At 45.4% G+C, this 18,697-nt stretch overlaps 1 long non-coding RNA gene across 1 annotated transcript; it reads left to right on the forward strand.

Moving 5' to 3' along the window:
- The first annotated feature begins 3,737 nt into the window (after positions 1-3,737).
- Positions 3,738-17,753, forward strand: LOC132389734 (uncharacterized). The gene is made up of 4 exons (XR_009510655.1): positions 3,738-8,405; positions 12,093-12,177; positions 13,857-15,976; positions 16,170-17,753. It is a non-coding gene; the product is annotated as an uncharacterized LOC132389734 (long non-coding RNA).
- Positions 17,754-18,697: the final 944 nt, after the last annotated feature.

The raw sequence follows: 18,697 nt of genomic DNA on the forward strand, positions 1-18,697 counted from the left end.
GTAAACTCGGACTTCAGAAAAAGGAAACAGGAGCAGGCCACTCGGCCCGTTGCGCCTATTCCAACTTTTCCTCAGAGTAGTCCTTTTTAAATCTTTTTATTTATTTTAAACAAACATAAATGAAACATGAATACAAAGTGATTGAGAGTACAGAATTAATAGGTTGAGGTATAAATACCTTATTAATGTTAAGCTCCCAAACTCATAGTGGTTATAAAAAATGGATAAAATAAGGAACCCTCCCCCCCCCAAAAAAATGAAAAAAATCCTAACCGACATGGGCCATTGCATTATATCAATTATACACAGTAGCGTCAATAACTCCGCACCTCCATCCAAATAATTAAGGACAATAAAAGTAAGGTTTAGGAAAAGTCAGGTTAGCTTATATGAAAATGTTGAATAAATGGTCTCCAAGTTTCTTCATATTTAACTGAAGGGTCAAAGACAACACTTGTAATTTTTTCTAAACTCGAACAAGAAATAGTTTGAGAAAACCACTGAAATATAGCTGGAGGACTATTTTCTTTCCACTCCAGTAGGATAGATCTTCTAGACATTAATGTAACAAATGCAATCATCTGCCGGGCTGAGGGGGGATAAACGACTATTAACCACCATTGGTGAACCGAAAATTGCAGGAATAGGATGCGGTTGTAATTTGATATTCAGAACTGTTGAAATAATACCGAAAATATCTTTCCAGTAATTTTGCAAATAGGGGCAAGACCAGAACATGTGGGTCAATGAAGTGACTTCAGAATGACATCTGTGACAGGCTGGATTAACATAAGAATAAAATCGAGCGAGTTTATCCTTGGACATGTGAGCCCTATGAACAACCTGAAATTGTATTAGGCATGTTTAGCACAAATAGAAGAAGAATTGACTAATTGTAAAATTTTCTCCCACTGCTCTGTGGGTATAAGACAGTAAAGTTCTTTTACCCATTCCTTAATTTTTTCTGATACTCCTGGCTGTATTTTCATGATCATATTATAAATGATGGCTACTAAACCCTTCTGGCAAGGATTCAGAGCCTGAATTTTTTCTGTAATGTCCATTGGACATAATTTCAGAAAAGACTAACATTCAAGAAATTGCTAACTTGCAAGTATCTAAAAAAATGAGTTTCAGTCTGGATAGCTGTTCAAAGGACATAAAACTGTTATATAAAAATAGATCACAAAAACATGTTGTACCTTTTGTACCTGGAAAAAGAAGTTGGATATAATAGGGCTTGATTATTCAAGCCAAAGAATTTACGAAATTGAAACCATATTCTTAATGTGTGCTTAACTGTAGGATTAGTTATTTGTTTATTCGGTTTAGATAAAGCAAAAGGAAGCGCAGATCCTAAAATAGAAAACAATGAGAAGTCTTGTACAGATTTACACTCCAAATTTACCCATTGTGGGCAAGGTACTATGACCGATTCTTGTGTCCAAAATATTAAATATTGAATATTAACTGGCCAACAGTAAAATCTCAGGTTTGGCAAAGCAAAACCACCTTCCTTCTTAGGCTTCTGTAAATATTTTTTACTTAATCTAGGATTTTTTATTCTGCCACACATACGAGGATATTTTGGAGTCAATAATATCAAATAAAGAGTTAGGAATAAAAATTGGTAATGTTTGGAATAAATATAAAAATTTGGGTAATACTATCAACTTGATAGTATTAATTCAACCAACCAATGACAGAGATAATGGGGACTACCTGTAAAAAGTTGCTTGATTTGTTCAATTAAAGGTAAAAAATTAACTTTAAATAAACCCATATGTTTCTTGGTAATTTTAATACCCAAATAAGTAAAATGATCTGTGACAATTTTAAATGGTAAGTTTTTATAAATTGGAACTTTCATATTTAATGGAAATAATTCACTCTAATTAAAATTCAGTTTGTTGCCAGAAAAGCTACTAAGCTGAGCAAGCAAGGATGAAATAGCAGGAATAGATCTCTCAGGGTCAGATATGTATAGTAACAAATCATCAGCATATAATGATAACTTATAAGTCCCTCACCCACGGGTAATACCAAAAATATTAGGTGATTCACGAATGGCAACGGCTAAAGGTTCCAAAGCAATGTCAAATAATAGAGGTCTTAAAGGGCAGCCTTGCCTCATACCACAGGACAACTGAAAAAAAGATCTTTGATTATTGGTAAGAACCGAAGCCAAAGGTTTATAATACATTAATTTAATCCCTGATATAAATTTCAAGCTAAAATTAAAATTCTGCCACGTATAAAATTAATATAGCCATTCAACTCTATCGAACGCTTTCTCAGCATCTAAGGAAATGACTCTGCTATTTTAGATGAAGAAGTATAAATTATATTAATACATTTTCTAATGTTAAAAGATGAATAACAGTTTTTAATAAATCCGGTCTGATCTTCAGAGATAATTTGAGGTAATACTTTTTGTAATCTAGTGGCAAGAATTTTGGTAAAAATCTTAGAATCCATATTCAGCAAGGATATTGGCCGATAGGATGCACATTCAGTGGGGACTATATCTTTTTTAAGAATTGGAGAAATGGAGGCATCATAAAAAGATTGTGTTTTTTTACCTATGGTTAACGCATCTTTAAAAAGTTTACAAAGCCAAGGAGCGAGTATAGAAGAAAAGAATTTTAAAAATTCAGCAGTATAAGCATCCGGACCCGGGGCTTTACCTGAATTCATTGAAAAAGGGAGTGGTTCCCCTTTCCAGACCCTGGCCGGGGACTTGTGCCACTCCTCAGGGTTATATATGGAACCTCTCAGACAGGGACAGGGAGTGGGTTCCCCTTTCCAGACCCTGCCCGGGGACGTGTGCCACTCCTCAGGGTTATATATGGAACCTCTCGGGCAGGGACAGGGAGTGGGTTCCCCTTTCCCAGGCAGATGCCCGAAGGTGACCGGGAGCCACCAGAGGGGCTGATGTAATACAAGCCATGGCACGGTGGGTCGCTGAGGTAAGGGAACCCATTTGAATGACAGCCCGACTGCATGCGGATTTTGAGAATTTACCCGGTAACTGCAGAAAAAAGGAGAATCCCTTGCGTACTTTATAGCTCATTTTAAGGATACGTGAGAGTCCAATGCCGGCAAACCCCTGGACAGATCAGTGTGTCCAGCTGGCGGTGCAGACTTTTCTAAACTGTCTCAGACCCAAGCCTGCCCACTCCTTTAAGTTAACTAATCTCAATTCGCTGTGTCAGACCTGGCCCCGGGTGACATAAATTCTGATGAATATGGAGCACAATTGACTCTTTAAAGGGACTGTGGAAAAGGGAGAGTGCGTACAGAGAAACGGTAGTGAGGAGATGGAGTTCGGGTCCCGATGAAGAACCCAGAACGGGTGGCAGGACCGTGCGGACCGTGCAGATGAAGAGGACACTTGGCAAAGGACAGAAACGGGGTTTGTAGACAGAGGGGACATTGGGCCAGAGATTGTCGCACTGCAATCACAGACAAGAATAATAAGAGGCAGGATGAGAGCCTGGATGACAGTGATACTCGACAGAGTACCACATTTACTCTCCACAATTCCTTTGGTCCCGGATAGGACAGGCCAGAGGGGACGGTGATACAGGCGTCTGTGATCTGGCTCACCACACAGGCAGGCTCTTTTCTAACTGCTGTAATCAGGTAGAAGGTACAAGAGCCTCAGAACTCTCCCCACCAGGTTCAGATACAGTTACCCCTCCTCAGCCATCTGGCTGTGGAACAACACAGGATAACTGCACTCACTTGCTGTCCATCGAGATGCTCCCCGAACGAATCATCGTACTGGGACTGTCTCAAAATGAGTGAAATATGAGGTGATTTGACTGAGACAGATCACATTCCTGTCTCAGAATTAGAGAAATACAATCTCACAGGATATTTACAGCGGAAGGGCTGGAATGATGTTTCCCACAAGGTGTGGAACCAGCGGTCGCAGTCTCAAAATCCGAGGACAACTCAGCAGGACTGAGATGAGGAGAAATTTCCTCACCCAGAGTGCAGTGAATCATTGCAATTATCTCCACAAGGTTTCTAAATTGAATAGACAAATCCTGAGGCTCAGCGGTGATGGGAAGTTGCAGGAATCTGGTGCTGAGGTCAAAGGACAAGCATATTCTGACCGAAGTTTGGAATCGGGAACGAGTCGACCCGGTGAGAGACCCGAGATTGGGAGCAGCTCCCCGGGTAAAGGCTGCAACAGCGGCCGGTGTTTTGAACCCTTCCGATGGCGGAGGTGACGATTCGGGCGGAGATTCCGTGATAAGTTTCAGCCACACAGGGGGTGCCCGGTCTTTCCCCGCCATGGATCGGGGCCTGTTGTCCGGAGTTTCCTCCCAGTCCTGTCTCCTACTGCTGGGATACGGGAGCTGGCCCGCAGCGGCTGCCGATGGAACTCCGGTGCTGTGAGCGCTCCCCTGTGCAAAAGGACAGGCTGAAGGCCCTGGGAGAACCAGGCGCAAAGGGAAACTCGGACTTTAGAAAAAGGAAACTGGAACAGGCCATTCGGCCCGTTGTGTCTGTCCTGCCTTTCACGCAGAACATGCCGCGGAGCAAGCAGGGTGTCACAAAGAGAGGAATATGGGAGTGTTGTATGTCTGAGCCCAGCTGTGTGTGTTTGTGTATCAGAATCAGGTTTATTGCATCTGTGGTGAAATTTGTTCCTTTGTGTCTGCAGTACATTGCAATATTTACTAATAAAAACCACAGATTACAATTAGAATGTGTAAAATTATATTTAGAATGTAGTGCAAAACGAGAGGGAAAATACTGAGGGGGTGTTGATGGGTTCATTGTCCATTCGGAAATCTGATGGTGGGGAAGAAGCTGTTCCTAAACCAGTAAGAGTATCTTCAGGGTCCTGTACATCCTCCTTGATGGTCGCAATGAGAAGAGGTCATGTCCTGGGTGATGGGGGTCCTTAATGATGGATGTCACCTTTTTGTGGCCTCATCTTTTGAATGTGTCCTGGATGCTGTGGAGTCCAGTGCCCATGAAGGAGCTGGCTGAGTTTACAACTTTCTGCAGCATTTTCTGATCCTGTGCAATGGCCTCTCCACACCAGGCAGTGATGCAACCAGTTAGAATGCTCTCCACAGTACATTTGTAGAAATTAGCAAATGTCTTTAGGGACAGACCGATCCCCCTCAATTTCCGAATTAAGTATAGCCGATGTTGTGCCTTCATTGTAACTGCATTCAATATGCTGGGCCCAGGATAGACACACAGACGTGGTGTTGAGAGAGTAGAGCAGTGGGCTGAGCACGCATCATTGAGGTGTGCCAGTGTTGATTGTCAGCAAGGAGGAGATGTTGTTTCTGATCCACACAGACTGTGGTCTCCTGGTGAGGATCCAGTTGCAGAAGGAGGTACAGAGGCCCAGGTTTTGGAGCTTGTTGATTACAATTGAGGGTCTGATTGTGTTGAACGCTGAGCTGTAATCAGCAGCCTGACTTGTGTATTGCTATTGTCCAGGTGATCTAAGGCTGAGTGGAGAGTCAGTGAGATTGCATCTACTGTAGATATATTGTGGCGATCGGCAAATTGCAGTGGGTTTGGGTCCATGCACAGACAGGAGTTGATTCTAGACATGACCAACCCCTCAAAGCACTTCATCAATGCTGTGTGTGTGTGTGTGTGATACTGCAGCTTTGTAAACTTCAAAGGAAGGAGAGGCACTGCCGTGCTTTCTTCGTATTTGCACTTGCAGTGCTTATAAAAAGTATGCGGCCATCTTGGAAATCATCATCTTTTATTGTTTTACAACATTAAGACAGAGTGGATTTAGATTTGTTTTATTCACACGAATCAGCAGAAATAAAAAACTCTGTTGTGTCAATGTGAAAATAGATCACCAAAAAGTGAAAAAAGTAATTACAAGTATAAAATAGAAAATATTTGAGTGCATCAGTATTCACCCCCTACATGTCAGTATTCTAAACCTTGCAATCCCATTTCACCAGTTAGAAGATTTGATTTCATTTTTACATACAGAACCTCCCCACCCCTCTGCCTACCTGCCTGTCCATTCAGTACAATCTGTATCCTTGCTCATGAAGCTCCCAGCTATAATCTTCCTTCAGCCACCATTTAGTGATGCCCAAATGCCAATCTGTAACTGTGACACAAGTTCATCTCCCTTACTCCATGTATTGCACACATTCAAATATAAAACCTTCAGTTCCGTATTCATCCCCTTTTTCATTTTCTCACCCTTTTGCAATGCAACTCATCCCGCCCACCGACGTTTTGCCCTATCGTCAGCCTCTCAATGGTGGCAGTCTCAGTACACACTGCTGCTGTTTGAAGACTAACAACATTCTCCTCAGCCCATCACTCCAGTTCAGATCTGCTGCCAAATTAATTTAAAACCTCTCGGACAGCTCTGGCAATCCTACCCGCATGGATATCAGCAGACACTGACCCTCCCCCCACCGAGTTCAGGTGTAAACAGTCCCTGTTGTACAGGTCCTATGTTCACTAATGATCCCGGAATCAGAAGCCCTGCCCCTCCGCACCAGTTTCACAGCCACACTGTCATCTGTCAGATCATCCTGTTCTCACCTTCACTGGCACGTGGCTCAGGCAGAATCGAGGCATCACTGCGCTTGAGGTCTCTTTTCAGTGTTCTACGTCACTCCCTAATACGTTTGTATATCTATTGAGGACCGCACCTTTCCTACCTATGCGATTGGTCCAATATGCACCAATATTTCTGGTGGCCACAGTTGCCGGCTCCTTCTGCTCCCCTCCCCTGTGTGATCAATTGGAGACCCCTCAGAGGTCATTGAAGTAGCTGCAGACGTCCAACAGCGGCCTCGATAACCACCTGCCGAGGCTCTCTCTGCATCGGCTGTTGTTTCCACACCCGGAGGGGCCGGGACGGAACTGCTCCATGAATTAACACCTGTTAGCCGGGGACAGACACTACAGATAACAAAATCAAAGGGAATAAGATCTGAGCCAGCAGATCGATATTTCGGGGAAATTTCAGACAGTTTCCCGGAATAATGGTGGGAGGAATCTCAATTCCTAAGCCCTGGACCCCGATGACTTATGGAGTATAATTAGTGATGCTTCTGACCCGCCAGAAAAACCAATGGTGTTCCATAAATGGCTCACACAGGCTTGCCAAACTCTCCCGACACTACCCGGGGTCTTGTGCCCCTCCTCAGGGTTATATATGGAACCTCTCGGGCAGGGACAGGGAGTGGGTTTCTCTTTCCAGACCCTGCCCGTGATCTCGCCCCACCAGGGTCAGGAACAGTTATTACCTCAACCATCAGGCTGGGAACAACACAGGATAACTGCACTCACCTGCTGTCCATAGAGATGCTCCCACAACAAATCATCGTACTGGGACTGTCTCAAAATAAGTGAAATGAAAGGTGGTTTGACAGAGACAGATCGCATTCCTGTCTCAGAATTAGAGAAATGCAATCTCACAGGATATTTACAGCTGAAGGGCTGGAATGATGTTTCCCATAAGGTGTGAAACCAGCGCTCACAGACTCAAAATCCGAGGACAACTCAGCAGGACTGAGATGAGGTGAAATTTCCTCACCCAGAGTGCAGTGGATCATTGCAATTATCTCCACAAGGTTTCGAAATTGAATAGACATATCCTGGGGCTCAGCGGTGATGGAATTTGCAGGAATGTGATGCTGAGGTCAAAGGACAAGCATGTTCTGAGTGAAGCGCAAAAGAAGCGCAAGGGGCCAAATGGCCGCAGCTCTATTTCTTAATTTCTGAAAGACGAGTTTACCTTTGCGCCTTACTGTTTCTTGTCCTGTCAGATTGAACAGGGAGCGCTGAGTCTATCTGCTGCCGCTGCGGTTATTTCCTGTTCTCGTTGTTTATCTGCATTGGCGAAGTTTGTTGACTGATGCACTCTGGCTGATCTTTCAGTGATCCAGAAATGTAGGAGTTGTATGTGGCGACTTATCTGTACTCTGATAATAAAATTTACTTTGAACTTTGAGCCTTGGGGAACTTGCTTTGTTTCTGAGACCAAACTGTGACTGACAGCTCCAGCTCCCGGTAGCAGCCCGTCCTCAGACACACTCACAGCCAATCAGAGAACACCACTGGGAGAATCTTGCCTCCATTGGCTGAGATGTGTCAGTGGGCGGGACGCTGAGCGGACCGAAGTTTGGAATCGAGAACGAATTTACACAGTGAGAGACCCGGGATTGGCAGCAGGTCGCCGTGTTTCAGCCACACAGAGGGTGCCCGGTCTTTCCCCGCCGTGGGTCGGGGCCTGTTTCGGGAGTTTCCTCCCAGAACTGTCTCCTGCTGCTGGGATAGGGGAGCTGACCCGCAGCGGCTGCGGATGGAATTCCGGTGTGTGAGCGCACCCCTGTGAAAAGGTTAGGCTGAAGGCCCAGGGAGAACCAGGCACAAAGGTAAACTCGTACTTTAGAAACAAATAAACAGATGTCCCTTGCGTCCGTTCTGCCTTTCACCCAGAACATGCCTGATCTTTGACCTCAGCGCCACTTTCACGCAACGTTCCCAATATCTCAGAGCCCCAAAATTTGTCCTTTGAATTTAGAAACCTTGTGGAGAAAATTCCAAAGATTCGCTGCCCTCTGGGTGAGGAAATTTCTCCTCATCTCAGTCTTGCTGAGGTGAACTCGGATTCTGTGACCCCCATTCCTCACCACAGCCAAAGGAAACATCATTCCTGTCTCTACCCTGTCAATACCCTGTGAGACTGTGTCTGTCTCAGTCAGACTACCCTTTATTTCTCTAATTTTGAGACAGGCCCTGACAGTACAATCTCCGAGGACACTACCTCACCTCCTAAATCAATCTGGGAAATCTCTTCATTCCCTTCATCCCACAGGCTGACTCCGGGAGGGAGACAGACCTGTGCACAGTGTTCCATGTACGCTCTCACCAGGACCCCATATATCTTCACAGGAAATCTTTATTCTTCTATTCAAACCTTCCTTCCCGTTCAATGCTCTTCATTTAATATCAAACTCAAACAGTGAACAGACACAACACAGCCTCAGCCATGAATTTAAAGGACAGGTTTTGCAACAGTTTGAGCTTCATACCGGGGCCCACGGAGCAAGCAGGGTATCACAAAAGGAGGTATGTGAGAGTGTTGTATGTTTGAGCCCAGCTGTGTGTGTTTGTGTATCAGAATCAGGTTTAATACCACTGGTGTACGTGGTGAAATCCTGAGCAAGTGTTTATCGGCTCATTGTCCATTCAGAAATCTGGTGGTGGGGATGAATCTGTTCCTGAACCAGGGTCCTGTACATCCTCCTTGTTGGTAGCAATGATGTCCTGGATGATGGGTGTCCTTAATGATGGATGCCATCTTTTTGTGGCATCATCTTTTGCATGTGTCCTGGATGCTGTGGAGTCCAGTGTCCCTGAAGGAGCTGGCTGAGTTTACAACTTTCTGCAGCGTTTTCCGATCCTGTGCAGTGGCCTCTCCACACCAGGCAGTGATGCAACCAGTTAGACTTCTCTCCACAGTACATCTGTAGAAATTTGTAAGTGTCTTTAGTGACAGACCGATTCCCCTCAGTCTCCGAATGAAATATAGCCGATGTTGTGCCTTCATTGTAACTACATCAATATGTTGGGCCCAGGATGGTTCCTCAGAGATGTTGACAGGCAGGAAATGGAAACTGTTCACCCTTTTCAGCTTCTGATCCCACGATGAGGACTGGTGTGTGTTCCCTCGACTTCCCCTTCCTGAATCCACAATCAATTCCTTTGTCTTCATGATGCTGAGTGCAAGGTTGTTGCTGTGACACCACTCAACTTGCTGATCTATCTCACTCCTGTACTCCTCCTCGTCACCGTCTGAAATTCCACCAACAATAGTTGTGTCATCGGCAAGTTTATAGATGAGCCTAGACACACAGACGTGGTGTAGAGAGAGTAGAGCAGTGGGCTGAGCACGCATCGTTGAGGTGTGCCGGTGTTGATTGTCAGCAAGGAGGAGATGTTGTTTCTGATCTGTGGTCTCCTGGTGAGGATCCAGTTGCAGAAGGAGGTACAGAGGCCCAGGTTTTGGAGCTTGTTGATTACAATTGAGAGTCTGATTGTGTTGAATGCTGAGCTGTAATCAGCAGCCTGACTTGTGTATTGCTATTGTTCGGGTGATCAAAGGCTGAGTGGAGAGTCAGGGAGATTGCGTCTGTTGTAGACATATTGTGGTGATCGGCAAATTGCAGTGAGTCCAGGTCCATGCACAGACAGGAGTTGATTCTAGTCAGGACCAACCCCCTCAAAGCTCTTCATCACAGTAGATGTGAGTACCACTGGGGGATAGTCATGGAGGCAGATCACCCTGTTCTTTTTGGGTTCTGCTTTGATTGTCACGTGTGTGTGTGTGAGTGTGTGTGTGTGTAACAGTGAGACAGAGAATCTGAGGCTTCCTAGTTCGATTGAGGAATGTTTCCGGTAACTGGACTTCCTCTAAAGAGGGCTCACAGTGACAGGACGACCATTCAGATCAGAACAAATTTATTTACCCGGCCAGTGGTGAACCTTTAGAGCTGACAACCCAATATGGTGTTTGGGATAAATACTCACAAATTCACACGTCAGTTTAAAATGTGCAAAGTAAACGTATTATCAAAGCACACGCACGTCACCATGTAGAATCCTGAGATTCGTTTTTCTGTGGGCAAACTCAGTAAATGAAAGATCCACAACTGAATCCGTAAAAGACTGAACCCAACAGGACGGACAAAAGAAAGAGGAAACAGCATACAAAAAAACAACAAACTATGCAAATACAAAATTAAAAAAAGATAAATAAATAATACATATTCATAACGTGAGATGAAGAGCCTCGAATGTGTTTTCAAAAGTTTGAGGTTGCTGACCCTCTCCACCTTTGATCCCCGATGAGGACTGGCTCATGGACCTCCTGTTTCCGCCCTCTGGGGTTAATAATCAGCTCCTTGCTCTTGCTGACATTGAAAGAGAGTTTGTTATAAGACCACAAGTTACAGGAGTTTAATTAGCCATTCGGCTCATGGAATCCGCACCGAAATTTCATCATGACTGATTCATTATCCCTCTCAGCCCCAAACGCCTGCCTTCTCCCCGTATCCCGTCATGCCCTGACCAGTCAAGGATCTTTCAACCTCTGCCTTAAATATTAATAATGACGGCCTCCACAGCTGGCTGTAGCAAAGAATTCCACAGACTCACTAATACCTGGCTCAAGAAATTCATCGCCATTCCAAAAGGACACTCCCACATCCTTTGCACAGGCCTTCCAATATTCGATAATTTTTAATTAGGTCACTCTCGTTCTTCTGAGTTCCAGTGAATAGTGGCCCAGAGCCGTCAGAAGCCCTTCATATGCCAAGCCTTCAAATCCTGGATTCATTTTCGTGACCTTCATTTGAACTCTCTCCAGTTTCAACACATCCTCTCTAAGATAAAGGACTCAAAATGCTCCCATTCCTCCAAGTGAGGCCTCGCCAGTGAGTTACAAAACCTCAGAATTGCATCCTTGCTGTTATATTCTAGTTCTCTTAAAATTAAATGCTGACATCGCACTTGCCTTCCCCACGATAGACTCAGACTGCAAGTTGGCTTTGTGGAATCCTGCATAATTAATTCAAATCCCTTTAATCCTCAAATAGTTGTTTCTTTATTTGGGGGAAAATACCAACGCGTTCATGTCTTCTACCTACGTCATGACCATACATTTCCTGACATTATATTGCATCTGTCACTTCTTCGCCCATTCTCTTAATCTGTCTAAGTACTTCTGTGGCCTCTCTATTTCCTCAAAACTCTCTGTCCTTCCACCTATTTTCGTATTGGCTGCAAACTTTGCTCAAAACAATCAATTCAGCCAAATTATTCACATAACACACATCCCTGTGGTTCATCACTAGTCGACGGCAACCAAGCAGCAAAGTTTCCCTTCATTCCCACTGTTTACCTCTTGCCAACCAGCCACTGCTTTATCGATGTATATTTCCTGTAATACCGCGGGTAAGTAGCCGCTTCTGTGGCTCCTCGTCAAAGGCCTTCTGATAATGCAGATACACAGCATCAACCGATTCGCCTTTGCGATCCTGATTGTTATTTCTTCACAGAATCCCAACAGATTTGCCAGATCTAAGATTGTCCCTTGAGACGGAACAAGCAGCTCACTTGTGCAGCGGACCAACAGTCCTCGGGGTTCTTGTAGTCTTGTGATCATATAAAACACATGAAGCAGAGAGAGAGAGAAACAAAACACGTTTAGTTTGGCCCGAGAGGACGCAGCATCCGAACGTTTTGCCAACTTGATGATGGCTCCAGACCTGGACTTGCAGAGGTCTGAAGAATTAAACATATCAAACATCGAAAGCAGAGAAAACACAGTGGACAGATGGAGAGGGAGATGTGAAAGTTGTTTGCGTGGTGCATGCGCTTGTATCTCCTTTTGAGTCTCTATGTGCCTGTGTCTGTGTGTGCGTGCCTGTGTTTATGTCTCTATGTGTCGTCTCTGCGTGCTAGAACGCTTGTGAGTGTCTGTGTGTGTACTTGAGTCTGTGTGCGTGTTTGTTTCCATTAATGTGTGTCAGTGTGTATGTACTGTATATGTGTCTGTGCGTGCACGTGTGTGTATCTCGATGTGTGAGTGTGTCTGTGTTTTGTGTGAGTCTCAGGGCCTGTGTGCACATTTATGCCAATGTGAGCCTCACTGCGCGAGAATGTGTGTGTGTGTTTGTGTTACTCTGCCTCTGGATGGATGTCTGTGAGTTCTTGTGCCTCTGCTCAAATTTGAAATTAAACTTATTCTGACAGTACATATACGTAACCACATACAGACACGATATTCATTTTCTTGCTGGCATCCACAGTAGAACAGAAAAATACAATAGAATCAATAAAAAAAACTTCACACAAAGACTGACAAACTCATAATTTTCAGACGATGAGTTGCAGAGCCCTGGAAAATGTGTCCACACGTGTGGGACCTGCTTCCCCAGGGCAGCAGCGAGAAGAGAGCGTGGTCTGAGTGGGTGGGGATCGTTACCATTGACGCTGCTTTCCTGTGGCCGCGCTCCTTGTAGATATGCTGAATTTCTCTTTGCTGGGCTGGGAGTGTCCAACACTTCCTGTAAATCTTTCCGTTCTTGTGAACTGGTTTCTGTCGCGGGCTGTGATGCAACCAGTCTGTCATGCATTTATCGAAGTTTGACCAAGTTTTGGACAACAAGCTGAATTTGTGCAACTTCTCAAGCAGTGGAAGTGCCGTGCCTTCTTTGTAACAGCACTTACGTGTCAGCTCTCTGAACTGGTCGCACCAAGGCATTTAAAGTCACCGGCCCTGTGGAAGATCATTTGAAATATAAAGTCAGAAGAGCTGTGTGTTGTTGAAGATTTGTGGCCTTGTGGATTGTTCGCAGATATAAACACGCTGATTTCCCTGTAACTCAGAGGGTAGAGAGGGGGCAGCGAGGGTTAAAAGAGTTGTGTGCTGTTAAGACTTTGTGACTTTGCCGATATCCTGTATTTTGCCAATTCAGTTGCCAGCCTGCACAACTAAGATTATTGTGCTGACCACATCCCCTCAGTAGGGCGATAATACAGCTGTACAGATGAGATAAGTGGAGACGGGTGGGAATGAACGTTTTGAACTGACTCCTCTGTTCTGACAAGGTCACACACACTTGTCCGCTGCTGGATCCAAACACGAGCTGATTTCCCTCTAACTCAGTGGGGGGAGGGTGGGGGGAAAGGTGGGGGAGAGATGTAGAGAGAAGGTGAGGGTGGCAGAGAGAGAAGGGGAGGGAGTGGGAAAAGAGGGTTAAAAGAGTTGTGTTCTGTTAAACCTTTGTGACTTGACAGCGTGTATTTATCCAATTCAGTTGCAAGCCTGCGGAACCAAGATTATTGTGCTGACCACAACCCCTCAGTCGGGCGATAATACAGCTGTACAGATGAGATAAGTGCAGACGGTTGGGAAAGAACATTCTGAACTCACACCTCTGTTCTGCTAAAGACACACACACTTGTCTGCTGCTGGATCCAAACACAAGCTGATTTCCCTCTCACCCAGAGTTCCACAAATGTGGAATTTCAATGACCTAGTGTTAAAATAAATGATTTTCCACAATGACTGTGCGTTTCTATTTTTATTGCAGCATCGGATCCGGAGTAACAATTATTGTCTTTTCCTTTCCGGTTGTGTCCGGAAAATGGCATCAAAGGCAGGAGCGCTGAGAAACAGACTTGCCGCAGCATCACAGACACATGGCAAAGCCGCGGTCACAACAACATCAACACAAGTTATTCAAACAGAAGGAACTCAAATAGAACAAAAACATTTAGAGCACAGTGGTCAGAGTGTTCACAGTACAACATCGCCCTCACAGTGTTCAAAACTGAAGTGTCCAGTTCCAGATAAAATGGTAAACCAGCTTCCTGTCCGTAAAAATGAATGCAACTGATTGTCACAGACAGGAGAAAATCTGCAGATTCTGGAAATCCAAGCAAAACACACGGAATGCTGGAGGAACTCAGCAGACCAGGCAGTATCTATGGAAAATAATACTTTCGACGTTTTGGGCCTTGGCCATTGACAAGACTTGACTTTAGAACATCCAATAGATTGAGCACTTCTGATATCAGTCTCACCGGCCTATCATTGCCTGGCTGAGAACAGTAGGTGGTGAATGTGTTGAAATCGTAGCCACAGGTGGATGTGTTGGCAAGTGATGGAGTGTAAATATGGCGGAGGCTGATAGGTTCATGATCACTCAGGTTATTCCGGTAGGAGGACAGAAGAATGGATTCGTGAGGGAAATTGGTCAGTCACGATGAAATGACGGAGCATACTCGATGGAACGAATGGCCTGATTCTGTTCCTATGTCTTGTGGTCTAAGCACATATATACCTCCCCCCCCCTCCACTTTCCAGTTTCTGCAGAAATCGCTCCCTTCATTTGCCCTTTTCCACTGATGTTCCTCCTGGCACTTACCCCTGAAAGTGAGAGGAATACTACACCTGCCCGTTCATCTCCTCCCTTACTCCATTCATCGCCCAAAGAGGTTCTTCCAAGTGAGGCAACGCTTCCTCTATTGCATCCGCTGCCCCTGATGCAGCCTTCTCTATATTGGTGGGACCCGGAGTTAATTGGGGGGGGATCGTTTTGATAACACTTCCTTTCCAGCTGCCAAAGTAAAACTTCCCTGTCCCTGAACAATTTTATTCATATCATCATTCCCGTTCCAACGTTTCAGTCCATGGCTTCCTCTTATTCCATGATGAAGCTCACCTCCGGCTGGATAAACGGCACCTTATATTTTTTTTTTATATAATCTCCAACCAGATGGCAGGTGTATCGATTTCTCCTTCCAGTCAACTTTATCCTTCCCCCTCCATTCACCTTTTTTTCCCCACTCTGGCTCTGACCTCTTCTGGTCACCTCACTATAGGGAGGATGTGGAAGCATTGGAAAGGGTACAGAGGAGATTTACCAGAATGCTGCCTGGTTTAGAGAGTATGGGTTATGATCAGAGATTAAGGGAGCTAGGGCTTTACTCTTTGGAGAGAAGCAGGATGAGAGCAGACATGATAGAGGTGTACAAGATATTAAGAGGAATAGATAGAGTGGATAGCCAGCGCTTCTTCCCCAGGACACCCTGCTCAGTACAAGAGGACATGGCTTTAAGGTAAGGGGTGGGAAGTTCAAGGGGGATATCAGAGGAAGGTTTTTTTTACTCAAAGAGTACAAGTGCGTGGAATGCACTGCCTGAGTCAGTGGTGGAGGCAGATACACTAGTGAAGTTTAAGAGACTACTAGACAGGTTTATGGAAGAGTTTAAGGTGGGGGGGTTATATGGGAGGCAGGGTTTGAGGGTCGGCACAACAATGTGGGCCGAAGGGCCTGTAATGTTCTGTACTATTCTATGTTCTATGTTCTATTTTCTTCTTGCTTGCATATCACCTCCCACTGTTGCCACTCCTCCTTCCCTTTCTCCCATGGTCTATCCTCTTCTCTCCAATCAGATCCCTTACTCTCCAGCCCTTTATCGTTCCCACCCAACGGACTTCACCAAGCACTTCACATCTATCCTCCTTTTTCTGCCCCGCATTTTTATTTTCGCCTTTCCCCTTCCATTCCAATCCTGAAAAAGTGTCTCAGCTCGAAAGGTAAGCTGCTGATTTATTCCCATAGACGCAGCCTCACCCGCTGAGTTCCTCCAGCAATTTCTGTGTGTAACTTTCCCACCTAGTGGTGTCCTACCGTAATGGCAGGTCCTCTGTGCGGAGCACTCTCACCCGGAGGGTTTCTGCCGCAATGGCCGCTCCCTTGTTGACAACACTCCTACCTGGTGGTGTCCTGCCGCAATGACCGGTCCGCTGTGGACAACACTCAACAGTTAACAGACGACAGTCAACGTTTTGTAAAATGACACTTCATCATGACCGGAAAGGACGCAGAAAGATGCTAGACTGATAAAGTGAGGAAAGTGGTAGAAGTACAAGCTGGCAGATGAGGGACAAGGTTGTGGGAGGGGATGTAATTGAACTCAAAGTCTTGGAGATGAGAGTTGGAAAAGTTAAACAGCTGCAGAAGAACGAATCTAATAGAGGAGTAGAGTGGAGCACTGACGAAAGGAAGAATGAGTGGAACCAGGGAAAGGTAATGGGCAGACGAGAAGAGAAGGGGTGACAGGGTAACTAGTAGCACACACAAAATTGCCCGTAGGAACTCAGCAGGTTATGCAGCATCTATGGAAGGGAGTACGGACAGTCGACGTTTCCAGCTGAGACACCAGCAGGACTGGTGGAATAACGATGAGGAGTCAGGCTGAGAGGCTGTGGGGATAATGGGGAGAAATACAAGGTGATATGTGCAACCCGGAGGAGGGTGTAGGGGTGAAGTAAAGAAGGCAATGGAAGAAAGAAAAAGATGCTGGAGCACCAGATGGAGGCAATACCCATCTGTCCTCTATCAGATTCCCCTTTTCCAGTCCTGTATCTCTGACCAGTCAACTTCCCAACTCTTCACTATTCTGACGTGGATACAATCCCTTAATACAATCTTGATTTTATCGCTCCCTCAGCGACCGCAAGCTGCCCAGGCCCCGACTCAGCAAAGCAGTCCCAAACCATAATGCTCCTTCCATCCGGCTTCACAGTTAGGATGAGGTTTTGGTGTTGGTGGGCAGTGCTCTTTTCCCTCCAGACACAGCAATGTGAATTTCTGCCAAAACCTTCAACATTTATCTCGCCTTTCCTCAGAACATTGTCCCAGAAACCTTGTAGAGCATCCAGCTGCTCTTCCTTAAAGTTGAGATGTTCAGCAAAGTGTTTTTTGAAGAGCAGTCGTTTACTCCGCGGTGTCCGTCCATGAAAACCATTCTTGCTCACTGTTTTCATACAGTGGACACATGAGACTTTAGAGAGTCCGGCATGTTTCCTGCTGTTACCCTTGGGCTAGTTTTCATCTCGTTCAGGATTCTCTTGATGTGATTTTTGCAGGATGTCCAGTCCCAGGGAGAGTGACAACTGTACTGAATTTCCTCCGTATATAGATAATTACCTTTCCTGTGGACTGAAGAACACTCGGGACTTTAGAAATGCTTTTGTAGCATTTTCCATTTTCATGCAGCTCTACTGAACTTCTAAGGTTCTCGGAAAGATTTCTTTTGATCGAGGCATGGTCCATATAAACAGTTACATGCTCTGTCGGTAACCTGACCTCCTGAATCCTTTTTAATTATAGGGCAAGTCATCTCTACACCAGCAATTCCAATCTCATCTCATTGACCACGTGATTCCAAATAGATTTTTATGAATGGCATTATACCTCAGGTTCACACACTTTTCCCACATAATCTATGTATTATTGCATCATTTTTCCTCATTAAATAAATGAACAACTACAATGTTTCTTTTTTGTTGTTTATTCAGTTGTTTTCTCTGTCTGCTGTTATGACGTTAATGAGGATCGGATCATATTTATGCAGAAATAGAGAAAACTTTCCAGCACCACTGAAAATCTAACCCTCACTGCCACAGAAACCCTGGTCCACACAACGTCACAACACCGGACCCTCACAGCCACAGAAACCCTGGTCCACACACCGTCACAACACCTGACCCTCACAGTCACAGAAACCCTGGTCCACACAACGTCACAACACCTGACCTTCACAGCCACAGAAACCCTGGCCCACACAATCACAACACCTGACCCGCACAGCTACAGTAAACCTTGTCCACACACCGTCACAACACCTGACCTTCACAGCCACAGAAACTCTGGCCCACACACCGTCACAACACCTGACCCTCACAGTCACAGAAAGCCTGGCCCACACACCGTCACAACACCTGACCCTCACAGCCACAGAAACCGTGGTTCACACACAGTCGCAACACCGGACCCTCACAGCCACAGAAACCCTGGCCCAAACACCGTCACAACACCTGACCCTCACAGCCAGAGAAACCCTGGTCCACACACCGTCACAAAACCTGACCCACACAGCCACAGAAACCCTGGCCCACACAGTCACAACACCTGACCCTCACAGCCACAGAAACCCTGGCCCACACAGTCACAACACCTGACCCGCACAGCTACAGTAAACCTTGTCCACACACCGTCACAACACCTGACCCTCACAGTCACAGAAAGCCTGGCCCACACACCGTCACAACACCTGACCCTCACAGCCACAGAAACCGTGGTTC

This window comes from Hypanus sabinus, unplaced genomic scaffold (assembly GCF_030144855.1).
Source record: "Hypanus sabinus isolate sHypSab1 unplaced genomic scaffold, sHypSab1.hap1 scaffold_643, whole genome shotgun sequence".
Lineage (NCBI taxonomy): Eukaryota > Metazoa > Chordata > Chondrichthyes > Myliobatiformes > Dasyatidae > Hypanus > Hypanus sabinus.